Source organism: Oncorhynchus mykiss, chromosome 11 (genome assembly GCF_013265735.2).
Source record: "Oncorhynchus mykiss isolate Arlee chromosome 11, USDA_OmykA_1.1, whole genome shotgun sequence".
Classification (NCBI taxonomy): Eukaryota; Metazoa; Chordata; class Actinopteri; order Salmoniformes; family Salmonidae; genus Oncorhynchus; species Oncorhynchus mykiss.
The window spans coordinates 40,934,014-40,946,922 of record NC_048575.1 but is presented as its reverse complement, the minus strand read 5'-3'; the positions used below and the strand labels follow the sequence as shown (position 1 = coordinate 40,946,922).

Below are 12,909 nucleotides of genomic sequence, written 5' to 3'. Positions count from 1 at the left end.
GGTGCAGTATTGGAGGGGGTAGGTTTGATAGCAGGTTGGATGAGGAGAGAATAAAACAGGTGACAGAGGATATAGGATAGGATATAGATCAGGCTATGATTTAGATGGTTCAGTACAGGCATCTGCATTTTTATGAGGTGTGTAGTGGCCAATGTATTTACAGTCAGACAATACCATATAGTATGTATGTATGTACCTCAGTCCGATAACGTGACCTTTAGGCACTTTACGTACCACCCCATCAAATGTCAAAGGGCTTTTTGATTGACATGCCTTGGTGAGGGCCAAAACGCCACAGACGCCCGTGAACGTCTTGAGCCATGTTGAAACACAACCCTCTCCGACATTGGCCTAAGGGGGTGGGGGGGTCGGAATCTAGCCGAAGTCACTGGAACATATGGCGTGCGAAACCCACCGTCTGGTTGGCAGAAACCCACAGCAGTGTGTGACAGGGACTGGTTAACCCTTTCTCACACAGGAAGCCAGGGTCCTACATGGACAGCTTGGCTTTTATGTTTAACCCGTCCGCGGGCTGGGAATAGATACTAGGTTAAGCCTACAGTATGAGTTGTATTGCTATAGCTGTTGACCTTAGCTCTTCACCTGAAGCGGTTCAACTTACTACTACCACACATGGCTCAGTCTATAAGCAGTTGTGTTTAATCCGGCACTGCTTTAGATTATGAGATCTCATAATGAATAGATATTTTCAATGTGGCAGTACAGTGTATGCATGTCTCACTGCTATCATAGAGGACTGAACTGGCTTTTACCCCTGGCCCTCTTGTATAATTGTGTCCTGCTCGTCTCCATGTGACACAGGGTGTGTGTGTGCGTGCGTGCGTGCGTGCTTGCGCAGTCGCATAGTAGCAGATGACATGCAGGGCCCTGATAAAGCATTCCAACCCCAACAGCTATCTGTGCCAAGGAGAACACTGAGTCACAAAGTGGTCTCTAAGCGTGGTCATCGAGCTGGTCTCAACCAGTTTGGTTTATCATTCGCCACTTCTGCTGCCCGCGACAAGGAGAGACACGCCTTAAGGAACAGAGCTATTGATATGGAGGAGGAGAGACCCTGAGCAGACTGCACTGGGTTTGCACACCCTGATCCACTGTAAATAGGTGACCGCAGGGGCTGAATATCTTTCACATATCTAGTTTGCTGCTTGGTTGGACTTCTAGGTAGAGTCAGTATTGCTCTTCCTCTGGGTGAAAGGAACAGACAGTAGTGGTTAGCATGATAGTGGGAAAAAATCAGCAGTGACCACAGTGAGAGGCCATGTGCAACAGGATGTGACACATCAAAGAGCCACGGTCACAATGGCTCCGCTGTGTGCCAGACACAGCCGGTCTTACCCGGTTAGATTCAGCAGCTGCAACTGTGTCTCAGAAACCGGTCCAGTCATGTTTTTTTTCTGCAAGTTGGCCCACAACATTTCTTTTAAACACAAAAAGCATATCCCATCTAGGGCCTTAGGGTGGGTTGTTGACTGAGAACAAAGAAGCCAATGTGAAGTTAACAAGGAGAAGTAACATGAAGTTCGGAGTTAGAGGCCTCCTGACATCAGAGCTGCAATGCCAGGCTCCTGAGAGTCACCTAAATAGTTTAAGGAGTGCACACAATCACATCCAGGTCATACTATAGACAAGTTTAGTACAGTTTATCCAGGGTAACGGTGCTGGTTTGCATAATCTTTGTTTCACAAGTCTCAAACACTAGGCCTTATTATTGAGTTTGCATATCAGGTCAATATTGGTCATCCTTAACTGCCTGTTGAAAAATAACGTTTTGCGCAATGAACATAACCCTGCTTCTCCAATAGCAATCCAGCTAACAACGAAGCTAACAACGAAAGAATGAGAGAATGTTCTTTTAAGAGTCTCATTAGGTCATTACCATAGGAATGTTCCAGTGATATCCAAGGACTGTTTCCAAGAAACAATTCCCTCAATGTCAAACAGAACTTACCCAGAACGTGGTTACCATGTTCTCAGAATATTCCATGTTAAGGTTCTAGACATGTTTCATTGGAATGTTGCAAGAATATTCCAGTGTCCAGTCTTCCTGAGGGTTAGGAGAATTTCCCATCAATGTGACACCAAACAAACGCAGAACATGATTGCCATATCCTCTGAATATAAGTTATTCATGTTCTAGTCACATTTCATGGGACGTGGCTAGAGCGCTAATGTGTTAAAGTAGTTTTTTTTGTCTACTTCCCGGCATCCCTAAAGACATCTTGTTTCATTGCACATCACTCCTTGTTACTGTTGCTCAGCTTGACTTGAGCACCACAGAGGTATTTACCAGGAAGTGTTTTTCTATGCTAATGTGACCTTTTTATACTCTACATACTTCTTAGGTCAAACTGTTTGTAACGCACCACCCGTAGTGACATTCCAGCAGCGGTGGGAAAAGAAAGGGAACAGCTACCCCACTGGGCACCCACTGGTTGAATCGCTGTTTTACACGTCATTTCAATTAAATGACTTTGAACCAACTTGGAATAGACTGAATTAACGTCTTTGCCCAGTGGGACATGCTTTAGCTTTGAGATAGTTAGCAGTTAGCTATCTGGCTATTCTGATGATGTCTGAGATCCTTTTCAGAAAAAGGTGTTCATGGCTCAGGGTCCAAGCCAATAGCCTAAGGATCAGTCTCCTTAACACATGGTGATTTTAAAGCTGTCTCAGCATTGACTTAGGTTGTTGTTATTGTCTCCACAAGCAATCACGCACTGACCTGCAGGATTACTGCAGTAAATCTGAAAGGAATCATGAAAGGCCTCAAAGCTCAGCTAGAAACGTGGCAGAGGAAATGCGCAAATAACCGGGACACAGAACTTTAGGGTAGGCTTGAGTAAACCCAGATTCTGCAGTGGCCTACTTCTAGTAGTCCACTAGGCCTTCCCGTCATGCTGGCTCTGAGGACCAGTATGGTGTCCTGTTGTACTCTCTATGACATATTCACATTCTGAACAGAATACGTTTCAACTGGATTGTTCTGCTTTGGTGCTGCTGCACTAGAACGAATGGCCTTGAAATGGATTTCAAAGTCCCACCCTGCCTCTTGTAGAACCACATCATCCTTTTCAGGGAAATCCTCCCCTCAAGAGTGTAACTAAGACATGGGCGAGTCCAAAATGGAAAAATATTTCTTACTTTTGATCAGGGCCATAGGGCTCTGGTCAAACGTGGTGCACTATATAAGGAATAGCGTGCCTTTTGGGACACCATGTAAATCTACCAGGCCAGCCATTATTAAATAACCTGCTCTATATAAACCAGAAAACTTGTAGAAGTATATTACACTGACTATAACGTGCATCAATCCACGTATTATCCATATACAGTTCTTGACACAGCAAATAGTTTCACACATCATCACCCATCTGATTTAACTGTGTTAAGTAAATGGGTAGGATGAGAAACGCTTTTCTCAGAATCCCCAGTACAGTCATTCACAGTTCACCCACCCACACTAGCCTGAGTGCACTCAGTCAGTGGCGTGAAACGTGGTCTGGACTGGCACATGGACAGATTGAAGGTGTCTGGAGAGGATTGCACTGGTATGTGTAATACATTCCTCACAAGCAACTCAGCAAGCGATGATGTTTGAGCAAGCCTGCCAAAGTCTTTTGTCTATCTATTGTGGTCTCCTGAAACTGGCTGCCAAAAACTGAGTCAGATGAGAGGCTTTTTTTATTTGGCACTTCGTCCCAGTGCTCACAGTGAGTCACAGAACTGGAGTAAACTGGACTGCTCTTGTCCCAAAGTGACTCTAACTTTCACTTCTCACTGCGTGTGGGGATGGATAAGGACCATAGGAGACAGAGAGACAGATGGGTTCAACAGATGGACAAATGTTACGTCCTCCAGTTTCTGTGTTGTTGTGGGTTTGTATGTGTGTGTATTTCAGGAAATGGCTTCCTGGAATCCTAAAGCGGCTGATTGGTCGGCCCCATCGCTGATTGGAGCTCTGACACCTCCCTCTCGTCAGGGATTCAGCTGTCTCTTCATTAGCAACTCCTTCTCCAGCTTGATAAAAGCCTGTGTTCCTTCGTCAGGGGAGAGCTTCTTTTTATGTCCCGTGTTGATTGTTGTGGTGGTCAGTAAAGGTTTTGTGAATACTATTTTGTAGCCGCTCCTTCGGAGGTATGTGTATGCCATGTTAAAGTTAGGTAAGAAGTGGGAAGGCAGGTAAGGTAGGAGAGGGGACTCATTATTAACTGTTACTTTTACTTGCTTTGGTTCCGTCCAGACCCTTTCCCCCACATTACCGTGTTAAGGAATAATAAATTCCCTGTAAATGGTATTTTTCTCATTTCTCATATTTCTCTCATCTTTTTCACATACTTTTTTCACTCCACGGGGAGTTGAGATGCAGCGGGGTGTTGCGTTCCCTCCTCCAAGAGACGTACGTAACAACAAAGACGTATTACATAGAGGGGGGCCCTGAGAGAGAGAGAGAGAGAGAGAGCATTAGAGGCTAAACTCTGGTCTCGGTGGCGCGCCATGGAGCTTCTGTCAGAAGACAGACTTAGAGTTCCCCAGCCACATCGTAATTCACACAAGCACAAACAACTAGACAGCCCAGCAGGAAAGGGTGGCCACAGCGCTCAAGGAAGTGATTGAAAAAGTTTCTTCCTCATTGTGTAGTCATCTCCACCCTGCTACCACGAAAATACATTCACCCTGCCTGGCCCATCACCCCACCCTGGACTTGAACTGCCTCTACAACCAGTCACACCTATACAAGGCAATAGTCCCCACCTTTGCCAGGACCCTGAAGGACATCAACCTCAACTGGAGCCCCAGCACCTCACACAGGAGCAACAGAGAAATGGACACCCCGCCAACACCAGCAAGACACCCTCCCAGAGGACCTGCACCAAGTGGATCCACACCAAGAGTACCTACACCCAGACCACAGCACCACCAGCCACATCCCCACCCCAACCAGTTGACGCCCCCCCCCAAACAAACCCTAGCCACACCCTATATAGCCCAGATAAGGCCTATGCCCCTTCTGGAGGGTAGTGTAGAAACGTAACAGAAAAAAATTAGCCAACAACAAATTCAATCCCTTTTAGACAACTTCCTGGACAAAACGTTTCACTGCAATAGTGATGGTGTAAACCTGGCAGTAGAAAGCCTAAACAGTATACCTCTCAGCTTCCCTATCAAATATAAACATTTCAACCTGAAAAAATGTACAACAATGAAAAATGGTTTGATGAAGAATGCAAAAACTTAAGAAAGAAATTGAGGAACCTATCCAACCAAAAACGCAGAGACACAGAAAACCGCAGCCTATGTCTTCACTATGGTGAAACACTAAAACAGTACAGAAATACACTACGGAAAGAAAGAACAGCACATCAGAAATCAGCTCAATGTAATTTAAGAATCCACGGAATCTAACCACTTCTGGGAAAATTGGAACACACTAAACAAACAACAACATGAAGAGCTATCAATCCAAAATGGAGATGTATGGATAAACCACTTCTCCATTTGTCACACCCTGACCATGTTTTGCTTTGTATGTTTCTATGTTTTGGTTGGTCAGGGTGTGAGCTGAGTGGGCATTCTATGTTACTTGTCTAGTTTGTCTAGTTCTATGTTTGGCCTGATATGGTTCTCAATCAGAGGCAGGTGTTCGTCATTGTCTCTGATTGGGAATCATATTTAGGTAGCCTGTTTGGTGTTGGGTTTTGTGGGTGATTGTCCTTAGTGTCCTTGTTCCTGTCTGTGTTAGTTTGCACCAGTTTAGGCTGTTTTGGTTTTCACATTACGTTTATTGTTTTTGTACAGTTCGTGTTTCTTCATTATTAAATGAACATGGATCGCAATAGCCACGCTGCATTTTGGTCCGAGTCTACTTCACCCAAAGAAAACCGTTACACCATTGGTTTCTGGCTCTATAACAAGAAGCTAGAACAAACAGCAAAAACCTATACATGATCAATTAAAAATCGTAAAGTCCGCTGTTAAAGAGTTCCAGAACCCACTGAATTCTTCAATTACATTGAATGAACTACAGGACAAAATACAAACCCTTCAACCCCAAAAGGGCTGTGGTATTTATGGTATCCTAAATGCAATAATAAAATATTCAGACCACAAATTCCAATTGGCTATACTTAAACTCTTTAACATCATCCTCAACTCTGGCATCTTCTCCAATACTTGGAACCAAGTGGATCACCCCGATCCACAAAATTGGAGACAAATTCGACCCTAATAAATACCATGGGATATGCGTCAACAGCAACCTTGGGAATATCCTCTGCACTTAGATTAAGAAAAGCTTTGACTATGTATAGACTCAGTGAGCATGGCCTTGCTATCAAGAGAGGCCACCATATGCAGACCTGGCTCTCAAGAGAAGCTGCACTTCCTAACCTCCTGCCAAATGTATGACCATATTAGAGACACATATTTCCCTCAGATTACACAGATCCACAAAGAATTGGAAAACAAATCCAATGTTGATAAACTCACATATCTATTATGCCACAGTGCTGTAATGCCACAGTGCTACAACAGAAGCAAGATTTGTGACCTGTTGCCACAAGAAAGGGGCTGCAAATAGTTGAGAAATGGGCTGCAAATAGTTGAGAGAGAGAGATTTCCTAGCAAAATGTTAAAAATATAAAACCATTAGAGAGTGTCATTTCCCCAAATTCCCCAAATAGGCTACTGTTGGGGGAGGAAGCAGAGATCTGTGGGTTGGCAGCGCACTAATAGTGCCATACAAAAAAAGGGACAAATGCTGTTGTTATTTTTATCATGCAATGTATGGTATTTTGACCTTTGATTATTGTTGGTACTGTTTTATTTTATTTATTTTTTTTACCCCTTTTTCTCCCTTATTTCGTGGTGTCCAATTGTTAGTAGCTACTATCCTGTCTCATCGCTACAACTCCCGTATGGGCTCGGGATAGACAAAGGTTGAAAGTCATGCGTCCTCCGATACACAACCCAACCTAGCCGCACAGCGTGCATCCAACCCGGAAGCCAGCCGCACCAATGTGCCGGAGGAAACACCGTGCACCTGGCAACCTTGGCTAGTGCGCACTGTGCCCGGCCCGCCACAGGAGTCACTGGTGCACAATGAGACAAGGACATCCCTACCGACCAAGCCCTCCCTAACCCGGACGACGCTAGGCCAATTGTGCGTCGCCCTATGGACCTCCCGGTCGCGGCCGGTTACGCCTGGGCGCGAACCCAGAGTCTCTGATGGCACAGCTGGCGCTGCAGTACAGCGCCCTTAACCACTGCGCCACCCGGGAGGCCCCTATTGTTGGTACTGTTGTCCTTTTGGCAATATTGATAATTATTATTTTAATTATGTTATTCCCTTTGGCAACATGTACATTGTTAGGTCATGCCGATAAAGCAAATTGAATTGAATTGAGAGAGGGTACAATGGAGTTTCAGCGACTGAGAAAACAAAAGAGCGACAAAATGACTGAATGTATGTCAAATAAGACCATGTGGACTGGAACAGTACAGAGTAGAATGTCTGAATGAATAGATAACGCAAAGGAACAGTGTGTGTGTGTGTCGTTAGGGGACATGTACATGTGTGAGTATGCAGAGGGGTGGAGCTGTAAAGGTGTGTGTGGCCAAGCCTCTCGCTGGTCACTGGCTTGGCTGAATCAGCTAAAGTAATTTGGTACCCCCCCCCCCCCCCCCGCAATGGAGATTTCATGAGTCAGGGCCTAATCATTGCACAGAAGAGAGAGGGAGTGGAAACATGAGAGGGTCATAAAGAGGACATTTAACTAGGCAAGTCAGTTAAGCGTAAATTCTTATTTACAGTGACAGCCTACACCGGCCAAACTGCACACCAACCTATGGGACTTCCAATCATGGCCAGTTGTGATACAGCCTAGATTTGGACCAGGGTGTCAGTAGTGACACCACTAGCATTGAGATTCAGTGCCTTAGACTGCTGCGCCACTCGGGAGCCCGATAAGAGAGAGGGAGGGAGGGAGGGAACGAGGGGGACAGAAAAGAGAGAAGCTTAAGAGAGAAAGTAAAAGGCAGGGCTGTGAGAAGAAAAGATGGAAAGAGAGAGAGTGGGAGTCGGTGGCTTCAGTACAGCAAAGCTGGCAGTCAAAACTCCCATTTCACTCTCCCTAACTCGCCCCTTTTCTCTATGTGAGGTAGCTCTCACTTTCTTCACTGCAAACACCATTCTAATCATCCCCAGATCCTTGTTTAATCAGTGAGTGTGACAGCAAGAGCCCAAGAGCCTGGCAAGTACAGCCAAGTACAAGAAGAGCTGCAGTTTGCCCCAATTTCCTCCGCCTCCCTATCTTTTTCTCCCCTATTGACTCAATTATAGAACAAGGGAATACAGAAAATGGAAGTACCATGCTTGCTGTTAGGATTCAACACATGGGCAAGAAGAGAGATTTTTTTTAATGGTGTGCATAAATCATAGCTGAATCAAAGGTTCTGGAGATAAACATTTAGCTGAAACAGTTGTATAACATTGGCCTTTTGAGTTTGAAGACATCTCCCATCCGATCACCATCTCAAACACAAAATTTGTTTAGGATTCTGATCCCCTTGGTGGCTTTCATCAAATTGTAATTTAACCAAAACCAAGGTTGTTGCTAAGAGATTATGGGAAACACAAGCCACGGACTTACATAGTAGGCACGGTCCTGGGAGTTTACTGTGCATCACAATGAGGGCAAGATATCATGAATGCATTCATATATTCATGTGAGCAGCGCATTGCAATATCCATGCTGAAGACGTATTTATACATTTTTATTTTGATGCGGTGTGTCTTGGGTGTTTTCCTATTGTGGATCTGACCCATCTGTTTAGTAAAGTGATATGGTGAGTACTCTTAATTATTTTAGTGCAACGAGTAAATGATCCATGATGCTGATTCCCAGAAACAATTGTGTCCCTGGTTGTTTCTTTAAGGCATTTTACTTGCCTATTGTTCCCAGGCCATTCAGTACAGAGACAAAGAGCAGGTCATGTACGGGCCCTTTATGATCAGCTGATAAGCTGTGGTACCACACTTAGGAGTGTTTGCCTTTCGCTAAGGTTCATTCAGTTTCAGTCTTGCCACAGTGCCTCAATGAAACCCCATTGGCCAGTGGACACACTCCTCAACCTCACCCATTGGCCAGTGGACACACTCCTCCACAAAGCTTTTTTTTTTTTTTGCTTTTGCATGTCGCCAGCATTAATGCTAGCCTAGTCCCAGATCTGTTTGGTCAACTCCATTGTCATTGCCTATTTGTCAAGTTGGTGAGAGAGCAGAAACAGACTGGCACCCAGGCTACATTAATGCAATGAAGGGACTGGAATGATTGGGGTTCAGATGGGGTTCAGATGTACTAGCTGGGTAAGCGACCAAACAATGCCTGCACAACTTTGAAATTGTCTCTCTGGTTCCATCAGCCTTTATTCAGGATGTCAACAGGCAGTGTCCCTGTCCTATTTCGGGCGAGGCCAGAGAGCTGGTTTTACCGCACCATAAAGGTTGCTAAATGCCAGGCAGAACAGGGGAGATTTACGGCGGTGTGTGTACAAACTGAGAGCAAGTGGCAGGAGAAAATATGGCCGATACACACCCCTAGCCTTTGGTCCATTTATCCCGCAGCTTTTAAGGCTGTGCGCTGCTATAGACAGGGATTGATTTTAATGGGTTTGTTATTGAGGGTTTTCCTGAGCAGTGTCCATAAAAGATGCATTTCCTGACAAATTCCTGGGCAGAGGAAATCTTAAAAGACATAATTGTCAGCATGTGGGAATAGTGTGCCGTGTCCCATTTGCAGTGGGTCACCCTGCTATTTTAGACTGTCAGCTCTTCTAAGACTGTGTTGTACAGAGATCTGGAATAGAGATGTGGAGGCATGTGGTAGTGGTCTCCATACACAACACCCTGACCCCGACCTAGAGCTTGTTCAAGTTCACATTGCGCAAGTGGTGTTCAATACCAGATACCAGATTGTCACACACAGATGCATTTACAAATGCCTTATGAGGATAGCTAACAGAGAATGATAAGATAGAAAAGTAACTGATGGCTAGACGGACTGTAAAGGCACTCGAATGGAGAACGCTACGATGTGCCATGAATCTCCAGTGGGACAGAAAGAGGAAATTGGTTAGTGGTCCACGTGGGCCCTTGCTTTGGCTAAGCATCTGCCACACGCTCTCAGATCCATAAAGCAGGCATGCTAGTGAGTGCTTTCTTTCAGCATATGTGCTGTTCGTGCTAATTTTTCACAGGCTGCAATCAGATCGAGGGGGAGGGGGGCAGGGTCTTTGTGACTAAGGGAGAAAAACATTTGTGCTGCCGAATGCCTGTGCGGTGGGGTGAGGAGTGAGAAATGGGGGGGATGTTCTTGTCTGGGACTGGCAGGCAGAGCACTCAGGTCCTGCTGCACCTGCTGTTTTGCTGTACTCAGCCACGGGTGGGGGTGGTGGGGGGGTCATGGTTCATTGTGACTCAGGAGAAATGATCGGGTAGAGAGGGCACGAGCCCAGAGGGGAGGCTGGGCACTGAGTCAGCCATGTCTAAAAAAGGAAGCTCACTCCCCCGGAGGGAGGAAGTTAAAAAAAGAAGTGAAGTACTCCCCAGTCTCCCTACCTTAGACTCTTTGAGCAGTTGTCAGTATTAAGTGACACCATACTAACATTTAGGGCCTAATGAAAGCACAGCATGAGCAACTTAATGCCTGCCCTATGTAATCGTTTGTGTGTCATCCATCCCAAAGTGCACAGATTTGAAACAGAGCAACATATCCCACTCAAAATCTGGATCAGAATAGACTTGACCCACCGTGGAGAAGCAAGGGTACACTAAAACATGAGTCGGGCAGACTGAAAGGGTACAGCGTGTTGCACCATATATTCCCACATACAGCAGCTATGTCAGCTTCATGTCACACTGACACTGACTTTGTTTTGCTCTCTTAACCAAAATCAGAGAGTGCTGGGTCTGCCTGTCCCTCTCCTATTTACTCTGTTAATAACTCTCTCTGTTTGACTCCGTTATGTTGAAGAACACATCACTCTACCTAGGAACAGTTGTTTCTGGAGACATCAAAGTCCTCAATGGACCAGTGTGGAACACATCTGCTCTGGAAGGAATGTTAAAAGAGAAACCCCTAAGAGAAGGTATCGCACAAGGTGCAAAGGAAGGGGAGGCATCTGTCCAAAATGCAATCTGTTCAAGTCAAAAATGAATTCTGGGTGACTTTTACAGTTTTTTTCGATTGCTAAACGACAGTGGGCACAACTGGAGTCACATGTGCAAAACTCTAACTACAGTCTGCACTACCAACAGTCACCTGAGCTAAACAGTTCACATCACCTGCAAAACTCATTCCAAGCAACACAACTCTTAACACATGGCTCAAAACACGCTCAGTGCAGCCAAACACTATGCACAACCCTCACTGAGACAACACACACTGTCACTCAGAACACACTGAGAGTAAAAACACTAGCATCAAACACCAATACAGAAAATACAAACTTTTCATCTTTACAGTTTGAACAATTTCAGTGACTTCATACAAAGTAATATTTTCTTCTAAGAAAAGAGTGACATTCTTTCACATGATTTATTAAAATTTTTAGAACATAACAATTCTTTAAGGTATATGAAAATTAGCAGTTTGCTTCAATAGTACATACTGTAATTCGAACAAATAATTGAGGGGCTAATCCTGCCTCTCTCTAGCATCAGGCCACAGGTTTTCTTCAACATCACATCTAATGTTTTGTCTTGCCATGCACCTGGGGAAGAACCTTCTGAAGTGCCTTATCCATCCCTGGCAGTCCTCTGGACTCGTGTCCTCACATCCGGCACGCATGGCTTCCAAAAGAGACATTTGGTCATGTGGGTGGTGACCAAACACTTTCCACCTCCAGGCAGAGAAAAACTCCTCTATTGGGTTGAGGAAGGGTGAATATGCAGGCAGGTACAAAACCATAAATCTGTGATGTGCTGCAAACCAATCTGTGACAGCTGCAGAGTGGTGAAAAGCAACGTTATCGCAAACTATGACAAAAACTTGGGGGTTTCTTACTGGCTCCCCCTGTTCTGCTGGCACTAGCTGAGCATAGAGCTGTTATAGGAAAGCTATAAGCCTTTCTGTGTTGTATGGGCCAATGAGTGGTGTGTTGAGAAGCAAACCATCATTGGCCATTGCAGCACACATGGTGATATTTCCCCCCCTTTGGCCTGGAACCTCCACAGTGGCCCTTTGACCTATAACATTCCTTCCTCTGCGCCGTGTTTTGGCAAGGTTAAATCCAGCTTCATCAATAAATACAAATGAATGTGGTCTTTCCAGTGCTTCCACCTCCATTACTCTCTGAAAAACAGTAAGTGCACAGTTTTACTGTAGAAATGCTAGTGTTTTTTTTTACTGTAAATATTTTGTATAGCTGTGTACGTAACCTCAGACGTCTTACCTGGACATATTGGTATCTTTGCTCTTTTACCCGTTCACTGTTTCTCTCGAACGGTACAGTGTATAACTGTTTCATTGTAACTTGGTGTTTCTTTAGGACTCGAGCAATAGTTGTTGTGCTGACAGAATTAACATTTTCAAATATATCATTATCAGCCAGCACTCTATCTTGAATCTCCCGCAGTTTTATTGCATTGTTGACAACAACCATGTCAACAATAGCATTTTCCTGCGCATCTGAAAATATTTTTCCTCTTCCCCCTGTTGGGGGCAGCCTTTGGGTCCTGTTGTAAAAATATATTTTACAGTCAAACTTACTGTAATATATATCTGTGTAAATATTCTATAATTGCAATACAAAATAGATTCCTGTAATGTTTTCATTTACTGTAAGGATGTAACTCTCACCTGTTTGCATGATGGAAAATTCGCATTACAG

The 12,909-nt window shown here is 44.6% G+C and overlaps 1 long non-coding RNA gene across 1 annotated transcript; it reads right to left on the bottom strand.

Moving 5' to 3' along the window:
• Positions 1 to 3,684: 3,684 nt before the first annotated feature.
• LOC118937444 lies at positions 3,685 to 4,923 on the bottom strand. The gene is made up of 2 exons (XR_005034794.1): positions 4,774 to 4,923; positions 3,685 to 4,455 (listed from the first exon to the last, which is right to left on the bottom strand). It is a non-coding gene; the product is annotated as an uncharacterized LOC118937444 (long non-coding RNA).
• Between the last annotated feature and the right edge of the window lie 7,986 nt (positions 4,924 to 12,909).